The sequence below is a fragment of the Astyanax mexicanus genome, chromosome 8 (genome assembly GCF_023375975.1).
Source record: "Astyanax mexicanus isolate ESR-SI-001 chromosome 8, AstMex3_surface, whole genome shotgun sequence".
Lineage (NCBI taxonomy): Eukaryota > Metazoa > Chordata > Actinopteri > Characiformes > Acestrorhamphidae > Astyanax > Astyanax mexicanus.
Window position 1 is genome coordinate 28,916,000 of NC_064415.1, and position 13,914 is coordinate 28,929,913.

Here is a 13,914-nt window from a genome sequence, read left to right on the forward strand (position 1 = left end):
CACATATTAGTCAAAATGTGTTTAATTATGTATGCATTTGTTATGTCTCTTATGACTTTGTACTTGGCTAAAAGTGAACTGAGTCAAACAGGATTACAGGTCTATTGGCCCTAAATCTTCAAAACAACTAACTTCCTATTAAGAACAATTTAGAAAGCTTAGAAAGCTGTGGTCATAGCTCAGGATAACCCTTGCTATAGCACCCCTGCCGCAGAGAAGGTTAAGGGATTTGCTCAAACCCAACAGTGCAGCTTAGCAGACCCAGGTATTAAACCCACAACCCTGTGATCAATAAGCCAGCTCTACAACTTCAAATATGGATGTTTCTCTGGGGAATGTGAATGTAATTAACCATTATGGTGCACATCATGACCTTAAGGACCATGTTGTACCTTTGTGTATTCTCATTTATACGGTTTGTACCTTGGGGAACCAATTTTCTAAAATGATGAAAGAAGCACTTTTGCTTCTTCCTCTAGACCAATTGTTAGATAACCATTTATTCATTGGGATGAACCACTTGAAAGTTTAAATACATCTAAACAATGTAAAAAAATAAACTTTGGAAATGTCATAGAGTGTTTACATTGTGTTTATGTTTCAAATTTATTTGGACATTGGACCACAGAACCAACAAACTCTGAGAAAACATTTGCTATATTATTGGAGTGTTTTGGCTTGTGATCAGATACAGCACCTTTAAATAAATGGTCTTGAGATCAATGGTCTTGCATGCTGGTTCAATCCCCAGAACCAGCATCTGCAGCTCCTCAATTCAATTGCACCATGGGAACCATGGTGGATGTTTTCTTCTGCAGTTATGTGTTCTCACTGCCCTAGTGTGTGTGTGTGTGTGTTGCTGCCATTGACTGGCTAAATGTGAAGGTTGTGTGGTGTAAAGTGTGTTCAATTGAATCTCTATTAAATAGAACCTTCAATATTTCAGAATAACCAGAGCCAACCAAACCAAACTAAACCCAACCAAAACCCCAACCCCTTCAAAAATAACCCTTTTCAATGCTATACAATTCATTAGTCAAAAAGATTCATCTGGTCAGTTAAAATGTTTTATTACTGCTGTTGATTTGCTCAATTTCCAATGGTCCAATGTCTGTGAAACCTACAGTTTTGCAATGGAAGAGAGCAAACTTAAGAACAATTCCCTTTTTATTGGTACCCTTTCCCCTTGATTTTGAATGTCATACTTTTCACTTGGAACTAAATTATATGGCGAAGTGACTACAATCATACCACTATAAATAGAACAACCCTTCAAGAACCCGATATGTCATCAAAATAAAATAAAAAAAAGAACAATGCTCTATTACCAGGCTACTAGTGGTGTTCTTTAGGAGATCTTGCCAGTCTGTTGTGGTAGCAGAATGGTGAAGTTAAGCAATTTCATTGCTGGACTTTAGTTCCGTTTAGGGCATTGCATCTTTTCAAAAGCAGGAGTGATGAGGTAATGCAACAATTGTTTATTATTGTCCACCTAAATTGTCCAGAGCACATGGCTCTGTTTTTGTTTCTCCCTTGTCACAGCCTAGTCATTAGTGTTTCCACCTGTCTTATTTGTAACTCTGCCCCCTCATTACCCTCCCCAAGTGTTTCTTAGCCCTCATTGTATATATATATATATATATATATATATATATATATATATATATATATATATATATATATATATATATATAAATCTCTATTTAATGGGCCTTGTATCCCAAACACTTTACCCTATCTCCATATCCCAGAAAGAATTGGGACAACCCTCCCCTAAGCGTGAACATGCAAAATGTCTGATACACACAGTGTATTCAAAGGATGAATTTAAATCAATATTCAATTTTAAATATATTTGTATAGAGTTTGTTTTTTTTTTACAGTAGACAGTGAAACAGAACAGCTTTGTAGAAATCCATAACCAAGTCTGTAATGAGCAAGCTGTGGGGAACTGGCAGGGAAACAGAATCAGAGGCCTAAAGAGAAATTCTTCCCCCTCTGGATCTCACCAGATAGCATGTTTACAGTAAACACATTATAGTTACGAGAAGTATGATTAATCTCTTAAACCCTGAGGGTCTGTATGCTGGCCCACATTTAATTTCTCTCTCTCAGAACTGCAGTTGCATATTGGATGAATATCTGCGGTTCATTAATCACTGCAGTTTCTGACTGATAACTCTAATATCAGTAATATACAACTGCACATGAAGCTGCTGCAAGAATGGGTTAAAGAAATGGGATTAAACATTAAACACAATCACTCAGATCAAACACAGGCGAGATTTGTGAGATGAAACAGGGACTAATAAGAAGCTGCTAAACTCATCTTGCCGCAGCAAACAAAACATATTCATGAACAGAAAGTGATTTGCATTTGCAACAAGATGTTCTTCCTCAAACTCAGCTCAGTGTTGCTAATTGAGGCCACTTGAGGTCGGAAGGTGACAAAAATGTCTCCTGGGTGCTCTGATGGCACTTTATGTGTCATAATTCTGCCCATTAGAAAAAGATCTTTGAGAGATTTGATCAGTTATGCAACTAAAACAAGAGATTTCAGATATCTGAACCTTATAAATTAATGCAAGCCTAATCAAAAGGTACTATAGCAATATAAAGTAAATATGCTGGCTACAACACTGTTCATTCTTATATTACCACTAGATATAAACGTTTGGCAGAGTAAAAATCCCAGCTGGCACCTGACCGACTTTCAACATTGAAAAAAAAGGTTTAATGTTAAATGGTTGTGCAAAGGTTAACAAATATATTTATGAAATCAAGGCCATGTATATTTTCCAGACATATGATGGCATTGAATTATATTTTGTAATAAAAAACACTTAAATTATCTAAATTTAATGTGTTAAAAATAGAAAACAACAAACTAGAAAGTCAAGTACAACAAAATAAATTAAAAAATCTTAAAAGAATGAGAGACACTAAATGTACAATACAACAAGGTCACAGATATAGACATACGTAAGACAAGCGACACAGGACATTAATGCAATAGTGATGGGGGGATTAAAGAGGGAATGACAGTACCAGTATAAACAGAACCCATATAAAGAGTAGTGCAAATATAGAGGTGTAAAAGCTTAAGACATATACAGTTCTTAAAAGTCACATTTGTGACAATTTTCTTATAGTCTTGTCTTTAGTAAATCCGTGCAGAACAATACTTTTGTGCACAATGTAGAGTAAAAAAGGAACATAATCTAGAGTTTATTAAATGTTGTAAATAACGTCAAACATTTACGTTAAAACAATGCAGCGATATCAAAGCAATATCAAAGATTTTAAAGAAATAATCAATAGGGTTTCTTACAGTGACTACTGAGCCTGAAAGGGTTGAGGAATATTTTTTTTTCAATATTTTAGCTGAGATTTTGAATAAATGATTTCATGATAGCAAAAGTTTCAGGCTTGAAACTAAAGAAAAGAAGGCAATCTTCTTGTAGCCTTTGCCATCTTCATGTAGCGCAACAACTCATCTTGTAAGATCTTGTAAGAGTTCTTTGCCATGAGGTGCCATGTTGGAACTTTCAGTGACCAGTATGAGAGAGTGTGAGATCTGTACTACAAAATTGAACACACCTGCTCCCTATACACACCTGAGATCTAGTAACATTAATGAGACACATGACATTCTGGAGGAAAACAAACAGTGCTCAATTTGGACATTTATGGGTGTAGTCTCTTAGGGGTGTACTCACTTTTGTTGCCAGCGGTTTAGACATTAATGGCTGTATATTGAGTTATTTTGAGGGAACAATACATTTACACTGTTATATAAGCTACATACAGACTACTTTTCATTGTGTCAAAGAGTCATTTTGTCAGTGTTGTCTCATGAAAAGATATATTTAAATATCTGCAGAAATGTGAGGGGTGTACTCACTTTTGTGACACACTGTATTTTGGAAACAATTAATAAATGTAGGTGTTAAAATTTGAGCACCTTTCTTCTCTTCAACAATGTAGAACAATGTAGACAATGTTATGGTGTCCAGACTCCAACAGGGAGCAGGTTAGGGGCTTTTGGTTGTAAGGTCACATCTTTACTTTACTTCAATTCCTCAAAGCCATCTCCAGTTGTAAGCTCCACAAGTAAGCCACAGTGAGATATTTGTGTAAAATACATCAGTAGAAAATCAGGACTGATCCGTGTATGGAACATAAAGCATCACCAATTATATAAATAATCTATATTGCAAAACTAGAAATTAAAAGTACAGGAGTGAAGAAGTGCATATAATTGATTTACCTGCTGTAGCAACTCATGTCTAGGAAAGTGCATTAAATATAAAAGGCATTTTCACACTCATTTGTATGTAAGAGTCTTCTTGAGATTAGATCAAATCTTATGTCAGACATGAGTCAAGTGTGTAAGTCCAGTGATTTCAATTTATGTTTTTAATTTTGTTTCTCCAGTATTTGCATAATTTGCACACTGTCTTGTTATTTATTATTCTTTGTGTGTATTGTGTTGTATTGTCTGTCTGCACTTTTGTACTGTTGCACTATTGTTCTGTCTACACTGTGTTTATGTGCACCATGGTCCCTGGAGGAACGTTGTTTCGTTTCACTGTGTACTCTGTATATAGCTGAAATGACAATAAAAACCACTTTGACTTTGACTTTGCATCATATTTTTGCATCATAAGCAGAGGTAGTCAGATGTGTCTGATAACATAGAAATATTAAGTGTTGATTCAACTCATAATATCCATAATCAAATTGTTCAAATTCAAATTTGAGTTTCAAATGATTTCTTATAATATTGTTTTCATAATAACAGAGAGAGTTTATCCATTTTTCAACATTCAACAGTGATAGAGAAGTACGAGTAGGGCACTGTGAGAGTTATATTCTTTTGGAATTCTTCTCTACAGGGATGTGACAAGCTGTGTGTATGCATTTGCACATCTATGTCTGCAATAGATGCAACTTAAAGTACCTAAATGCATTAATTAGAAGGTGAAATACAATGTAGTGAAATGAATGAATGTAGTGAAACTTTAATGTACACTGTTGTACATAGTCAGACAATAGGGTGCCTTTAAGGATCCATTTCCAGTGGTTGTAACTTGAGGAACTGTACAGTACCTTTATGGACAGCGTATTACCACCACTGTATATTCTGACTCAGAACTGTGTCTTGAAACAGAGCTCTCAATAACTTTTTTTTTATTTATACATTTAGTATAATGGTTCTGTGTAGTACCTTATATATACTACTACAAATTCTGCAGACATCCCACCTTTCCTGGAACTGTCAGAATTCTCTTGCATGTTGATATCAGCTCCCTGATAGTAACAAAGCATATGCAATTGCAAGAGTTTGCTTCTGTGGATAAGATTTACACTTGACTTCTCTTCATACTGCATTGTTCAGTTTAGTTCCGCAACTCCATGGCAGAGTTTGAAAAAACAATTATAAAAGGGATTATAAAAATGCATTTAAACCTACCTGTATTATCCATGGTTGGCAAATGCCTGTAAGACATGTTGAGCTAAGTTTTAAGTTAATGTACTCTCATTGTTATAGCTAATCGTATTTATACTAGCTGCTAGCGGTGCTGCTTTTTTGATGTCCTTTTAGATGTGGCCAAACTTCCTATAGATGTCCCTAAAATTCTGAAAAAGGTATACAAATTAAAAACGAGCATTGAATGTACATCTTTTGCCATATTTGTTTACTGATCAGACAAAAACATAAGAAAATAATATCACAGATACATTGTGCAGTATCTCACAAAAGTGAGAACACTCCTCACATTTTTATAAATATTTTATAATATTAAAGATATGACACTTTGGTACACTGAAAAGTAGTTAAAAATAACTGTCTAAAAATGTCTAAACCTCTGGCAACAAATGTGAGTACACTCCTAAGTGAACGTGGCCGAATTGTGCCCAAAGAGTCAATATTTTGTGTGATCACTATTATTTTCCAGCACTGCTTTAACTCTCTTGGACATGGAGTTCACTAGAGATTTACAAGTTGCTACTGGAATTCCTTTCCACTCCTTCATGATGATATCATGTAGCTGGTGGATGTTAGAAACCTTGTGCTCATTCACCTTTCTTTTGAGGATGCCCCAGATGTTCTCAATTGGATTTGGGTCTGGAGACATATTTGGACAGTCCATCATCTTTATCTTCAGCTTCCTCAGCAAAGCAGTGGTTGTCTTGGAGATGTGCTTGGGGTCTTGATTGTGTTGGAAAACCCAGTTTACGAAGGGAAGGGGATCATGCTCTGCTTCAAAATGTAACAGTACATGCTTGGAATTCAGCACTCATATAGCCCCAGACCATGCTGCTACCACCACCATGCCTGACTGTAGACAAAGCACAGTTTTGTTGGTACACATGCTGGAGCCAAACATGTTTACCTTGATCCGTATCTATGTTTTAGGATGTTACCATGTCTTCTTATAGCCTAGGTCATCTTTATGGAGAGCATCAATTCTGTTTCTCACATCTTTTTGCCATGAGTATACATGTTGTATGCTTGGCACTGCCTCCCTGAAATGAGTTTTTGCAGGGTAGGATGCCTGCTGTTCCCATCACTGAGATATCATAAAGAACTTCTGTATTCCAATATATTTTCAGTGCATAATATCTCTCTCTCTGAGATAATACTGCATAAACTATGAGCCCTATTTTAGCAGCCTTTAGGTGAGCCATCTACAGAAATATTATTTTATACTGTATTCTGTTTATTGTTTTTGTAAATGTTGGGTTTGCACACTACGGTGTGTCCATGTGTGTGTGTAATTAACAATGATGTATGCACGATGAGTTTTGTGCTATGACACATATGGCCACCTGTGTAGCTAAGATAGGTATGGACATCTGGCGGGTGACTTCTGTTGTCAAGTTGCAAATCAGTCAGTTGCGCAACTGTGTTTTCTGCTGCCAAGATAGAAATATGGCAGAGATTTACCTAAACACCTCTTTTCCATACCACCATGCCTAGATCAGCATAGATATATTCCTAAACTCAAGGCATATGGGGTGAAAATGGACTGTTCGTGTGGTGTAAGATAGCAATAAGCATTGTGTAGGACGGTGTAAGACAGGGCCCTATGGCTGTTAGTGACTAGTTTAATTGCATCTGTATGATGTGTTGTATAGCTGTGTATTGTGGGCCTATGTGCTAAAGCCAACATCTGTCTGACAGATCCCTGTCATATACTGATGTGAGCTCATGCAAACAAACACAAGCACTGTGCAGGTGTGTGGAATTGTGTGTGTGTGTCAAAACTGACACACTAACCCCTCCAGTCACTGTCAAACTTCCAGATAAGAAAGTGTGACAATTGGAGCAACAGTCCGTTCCAAAGCAGTCACCGACACCACAGCTTGACAATACTCATATCTTCATGTTCCATCTTTAGACACCAATTAAAGTCCATATTCTCGTGAAGAGTTATATTAAGAGTGTTAAAAGTGCACAATGGCTCGGTTGTTCCCTCTTGTGTTTCCCGACTAGTTATGCGGGAGGTGTTGTTGAGATGAGTGAAGAGCTGGAGCCACTAAACACAGCGCTGTTTGGCAAACAGGCGGCGTGAAATGGCTGCTTTGAGACATCTCCCAGCTGGTGCAGGTACGATCAAAAGAGTTATTGTGAGTCATGTCGCCATGGAAACACTGAGTCTTGTGAGGTATTGTCCTTCGATGAAATGGCAGAGGATTAAAATAACTTCTCAGATAGCATTGTGGCATTAACTGCAACCTTCACTAGTCTCACATTTGGTAATGGAAAAGCTCCAGTGGTTTGAGATCACTGTGGATGTTTGACCTGGAATTAAAATACCCACAGAGAAAAAAACAAAACAAAGACACTTTCCTGAAAGGGTCTGCAAATGGTTGTTTTTGTTTTAACTTAAACATGGCAAAACTACCACAAAATGGTGCGTAAACTATTTTTTATTAAAGGCACATTCATTTTTTTTAAATGTTTGATTTCTAAAAAGAAAAAATAACATTGTTACTTAAAAACTATTTATACTTCTACATCAAGTTAACATGTAGTCTGCACCATAACCTGTGCGAGTGGTCTGTGCCACTGTGAGCATTTATACTTGTGCATTTGTTTGTCTGCATCACTCAGTTTGTAGTTCACCAGCAAGCTGGGAACATAAGGTGAGAACTACAATTCTCTGTGGCAATCATGATTTTGCATTTACCTTTATTTTATTAAAGGCACACTAGGCAATCCTTGGTTGATTTTTCTTACAAGGCTCCCCCTACAGGCCGAGAGTAAATGTTTACAGCAATGCTGTTTCTCCAATTCCACCTAGCCATGCGTGATTGATTTGTAAAATACATATAGAAAAAAATTTAATCAGACTAGACTCACTAGTTTTGAGAGTTTTATGACTAGCAAACAAGACTACATATTCAGATTTTTGCAGTTTATTGTAAAATGCACTTCAAACCAAATCTGCACCAAATAACAGCATATTTATTAAAGTAGACACACATACTGTCATGGTGGAGCAGGAATGAGACATGGAAAGTGGACACACTTGTGAGAATTTATTGAAAAAACACAAAATAAACAAACAACTCAAGAAACAAAGAAACATGGAGACTAGAAAACACAAAGGAACACATAACCACACTGACGTAAACACGTACAACAACAACGGACGAGGACACAGGAACAAGGAGAACTATTTATACACACAGACAAGGACAGGAAACGGGAAACACCTGGGACCGGGTAACAAGGGGGCGGAGCTACAAACAAACAGGTAAGCACACAGAAGACAGGGCAGGAGACACGGGATACACACAGGGCACGTGCAGAGGGTAAATAAACACAGGGACAGACCAGAGAGACGCAAAACTGGACAAGAACGTGACACTGTGATACCTTGCCTGAAATCGATTTATGAAGCAATTTTTGCCAAATAGCAAGTGATGGAAAGGCAGCTATCTTGCTATTATTGAAGCAATGATGTTTAGCCACTGAGCTAGCAAGCTAATTATTTATCTGTGAACATCCCCACTAGCCACTAGCTAGAAATCACTAGAAATCATTTCAGTGTTCATTGACTTTTAGCCCTCTCAATTTAGCAAAGGATTGCCTGAGCTTCACTTGTATGTCTACAGATTTCACAATCGCGATTTTAGAACCACTAGCAGCTAGGCTGCGTCTTGCTCACTGCTGGCCTTGTCCCTAGTATTTGCCATAAAGCAAGACTGACTCTCGGGATACCCAAGAGTTGTGAGCCTGTGGGTCCTGAACTTGGAAGCATGTTTTTTCCCCCTACAGACCACAAGGGAGTGCAAAAAAAAAAACTTAATTTGTCTTGTAAACACCCATTTAATCATCAAAAACAAGTATGAACTGCACTGATAAACTCAAAAATGTTGTAAAGTGTGCCTTTAAATGTGAAGGTAAGTATTTGACACATTTTCTCCTATTCCTGATAAACTTTAACCAAAACATCTGGCTGAATGTTAGCATAAGCATCAAAAACTCAACATACTCAACATGTTCTGTTTGGAAAAGCACAATTCTTCAAAGTATATATACAGAAGAGACATCACTGTTTAAATGTGAACTTCTATAATCAGTTTATTAATTAGCAAAAAAGGCATTAACATAATTTACTGTACCTATTCATAAAGCTAATTTATGAAACCTTTTGTAAAACCATAAACAGAAACTGCAAGTAAATTATAGAGTTATAGTCATATTATTTACAAATGCTGCATAAACACCAGATTAAATATTTAAAAAAATGTGTATATGAAGGAATACCAATGGTTCGCAAACTTGGTTAACTATAGTGAAATTTGGAATAGCAATGATTATGCCATCGAAAACTTCTGGGTTGGTGTGGTTCATTGAGGTATGTGAAATTCATGACCCGTCAGCGGACCTTCCAGTATCCAAGGAGCCAAGCAAATATAGCACCTGTACAGGTACAGGAATAGCATGGAGCTGTGGACTCCCTTCTCAAAGGTGGCTCTAAAATGTTGCATAAATAAAAAAGAACAGATTTTAATTTAAAAAAGTAGACTAATAAATCTGTACCACCTATAAAGGTGCTAAAGTTCTCTTTGCAGAGATCTTTCAGCTTAATCCAGCAACAACACCAGCTAATAAAGCTGCTCATCTATTTTCTAGTGAAATAACCCAAATTACTAATTGACCGTTTTTGTAATAAAAAAAAATGCAGCAACCGATGTATTTGCACACACTACTGGATTATTGGAAAATTGAACATTGTCAATGCCTTCTTATGTGCATATGACAATCTTGAATTAAACAATATAACTTTTAATTAATAATGTGGGATGTTGTGCCTTTTTCTACATACATGGAAAGTACATTTTACTTAACTTAATTGAACTAAGAATAGGTTCTTTAAAGCAGATCTTGCTTGGTATTTTCTCAGTCAGCTTCAAGAGGTATGGCTTAAAATGGAATGGCTTTAAAGTTTTTTGTGAAAAAAGTGCTCAGGTGTTTCTATTTAGCCCTGCTTAAGATCACTACAGCCTTAGTTAAAGATAAAGCACTAAGTGCTAGGTAAAGTTAACCCTTAAACGGCGCCCGCTTTGACCGGTGTCAAACCAGGTTTTCTCTAGTGTAAATCTAGAGTTACTTACATAAGATAGCTAGTGCTAAAGCTCTGTAAACAGAGCTGTAAACAGAAACAGAGCTCCACCTTGACTATAGCTTCTAATGCTGTAGCCCAGGTTCAGGGTCTGCATGTGGGCAGGTCTTAGCCGATGCGGGCGAGGTCATGAAGTCATTGGTTGACATAGTCACCTAACATCTCTCTGATCAACTCGTATTTTTAAGGATTTTATTTCACTAGCTACTGCAGACAATGGAGGCTGAGAAACAGTTGCATATGCAGCATCCATATACAACTTAGGGAGACCTATAGCATTTCACAAAGAACAAGAAAAAATGGATTTTAGCAGAATGAGTCCTTTAAGTTAATAGCAACAGTTAAATACTTAATGTGTTTGAGAGCATCAGTTGTGTTGTAAAGAGGTAGAGTTGGTATACAGTGAATAGCCGTATTTCAGTAATGTAAAAAGAAATGATGGTCAGCCAATACCAGAAATTTCAAGAACTTAGCAATAGCATTAAACATTATGATGAACATTTTGATGAAACTGGCTCCCAGGATCATTCATGTCTCAAAACAAATGTGTGTGTATGTATATATGTATATATATATATATATATATATATATATATATATATATATATATATATATATATATATATATATATGCTTCAGCATGCATATGTATGACACAATGCTTGTCTTGCATCTAAGTTTCCAAGTCACACATCCCACACCCTATTAGGTAAACAGCACATTCCTGTCCAAAGGCAGTCCCACACATGCTCAGATGACAGTTATGCAATATGGTTCAAGTGTAGATGAAAAGTGTCTGTCGTGGGGAATGTTTTGGGGAAGTCAGTGTTCCCGGAACTGAGAATAGTTATTTAATAAGGTCACGACTCTTTCCAAATCTGTTTATTTGTGCTGATCTCAAATGCATCCTCACAAACACTCTCTTACAAACAAAAGTTCCTAATCACTTAACACATTACCGGAATATATAGAGAAAAAGAAACTACAATATACTGTATATCTTGGATCTGATCCACTCCTCCTGATTACAGCCTTTTAAAGCCCTTTATAGCGCGTTAAATTTAGACTGTCTCCAGGACGAGGGTTGCTAACCACAGCTTTATATTATATGGAGGTCCTTTTAACTGTAAAAGGCTTCTTCACACTCACACCTCATTTGCAAAAGTGCAATCCAATCAACGGTTATTTGGGAGACCAAAAATGGTGCTTCTATGGCATCACTTCAAAGAACCATTTTAGCGACATCTTTATTCGTAAGAGTGACAGAGTGTGCCAAATAGAAAACCCAATATATTACAGAATATCCATTTTTAGGAACAAACAAATCACCAAAATGAATGGTAAAATTAAATTAAATCATCATTAAACTCAGATGCAGTCAGTCTGCCATGACAGCAATGCTGAAGCTTGCTTCTATAGTAGGGTGACCATATTAATGAATGGTAATATGTGTTAGTAATTTACCAAGACTAATTTGTGTTTACATTTGTATTGGGTCTTCAGCAGTATGAGCCGAGGAGAACTCTCAGATCATCAGGAACTGGTCAGTTAGTGCAGCCGAAGGTAAAAACATGGAGAGCTACTTCTCTGTTCTTAAAATTAACCAGTTGACGGAGAGCATTAGAAGAGCACCAACACTAAACACTTTTAAATTCAGACTGAAAACCTACATGTTTGATCAGGCCTTCAGCTCAGTTTAAAACACTGCAGCTCCGCCCACTTTTATTCTGTATCGGCATTTTTTTAATCATGTTATATTCATTCTTTATTCTTATTTTATTTTTATTTCCAATTCTTTGTTGATCTTTTACATGTTTTTAATTTTACTTCTCTTTGTTTTGAATCATTCATGTTTTATTCTTATTTTAGTTTTCATTTCCATTTTTCCTGTTTAATGTTTGTGTAATTTGACTTCTCTTTGTATTTTCAAATAAAGCACTTTGAATGACCATTGTGTATTAAAAGGTGCTATATAAATAAACTTGTCTTGCCTTGCCTTACCAATGTACCTTTGGCTCCAGTCAATCAGCTGTGGCAGGAGGAGGTTGAACCAATGGTTGATGCAGATGCAGGGACATGTATGGAGATGCTAAGATAACATTGTAAGTAAACACCGAACTTGTCTAGACCAGTAAATAACAGAAAATGTCTCTCAATCCCCTCAAAACACATCCAGATTATCATATGTTTACCACAGGACGTCACTGTGGTTTAACTAAGGTGTAACTTATTCTGAAAGACTCAAATCCTTAAGTCAATATCCAAAATGTCTTCATCGCACATCAACAGTATTAAAAACAGTAGTTCTATACAGTTTATTAACACAGTTGTACACACATTACTGTCCAACTTCTATTTCTGACTTTTTTTATGTTGTTTGGACGTGCAAAATACTGTATTGTGACATGCGAGAGGGAGAATCCAGAGAGTTAGAATCGTTCTTAAAGGGGCACTAAACCCCCCTGATTTTTGTTGACTCCACCCTCAGCTCAAATTCAAAAAGGGCAAAAAAAGTGGGAGGGGCACTGTATGATGTTTATAAGGTGTGTATTTTTTGGAGCAGTAGGATTTTTCCGGATAACAGGCTTGGCTTAGGCTAATGCAGCTAGCGATGCATAAAGCTAGGTTAGCTAACTACGGATAAAGTTCTCATGAGCCGATTTATAATGTGCTATCAATAAAAACACTTTATTCTTAGCTATTCTTTAGCTGATTAACTTACAGAGTATGACTTATTGTTGATTGCCATGGTAAAAGTTACTGAACTTGTCTTGCACTGGATTGTGTAGATTCAGTCTCTTCAACTTGGCAACCAGAGTGAGCTTCTCAATTGGGGAGGGGTGGGCGGGGCAGACAACTCTCTGCAGTGTTTTTTGAAGTTGGACTGCTGTAGCTCTCTCAGCAGTCCTACTGATTGGTCCATTAACTGTGAATGTGATATAAACAGAATGCATCATAAGTCCAGTGTTAGTTACAATGTTAGCCTAGCATCTCCAATTTTAACAGAAAGAAGCATATATCAGATAATGTAATGTCACCAAACGTCTCAGCTTATCCACTGCATCTGGGGTCGGTGATTAATTATGTTTATCAGAATTTTCACCAAACTGTTCACTGAGGAAGTATTTGAATTATTGCCAGTGTGTTACCTCATGGTTTCTCATGTTTTTTCAAAAACAGATTATATAATCCACCCATAATCAACTGCAATCCCAAGAGTGTATTGCGAATGAGTAAATAATGACTAAGGAATGTTTTGGACTTCAGC

General features: G+C 36.6%; 1 protein-coding gene across 6 annotated transcripts in view; it reads left to right on the forward strand.

The window, feature by feature from the left end:
* The window catches only part of rpl34 (ribosomal protein L34), a 220,970-nt gene that overhangs the window by 139,145 nt on the left and 67,911 nt on the right, over positions 1-13,914 (forward strand). Inside the window, exon 1 of one of the 6 annotated variants that reach the window (XM_049482942.1) lies at positions 4,980-4,990. The exons of 3 other annotated variants lie outside the window; for them this stretch is intronic. The gene's annotated coding sequence lies outside the window, so the exon portion shown is untranslated. Of the gene's footprint in view, positions 1-4,979; positions 4,991-7,576; positions 7,587-7,685; positions 7,697-13,914 lie in introns of those variants that run through there. 2 more of the 6 variants (XM_049482943.1, XM_049482937.1) reach the window with 2 other exon arrangements.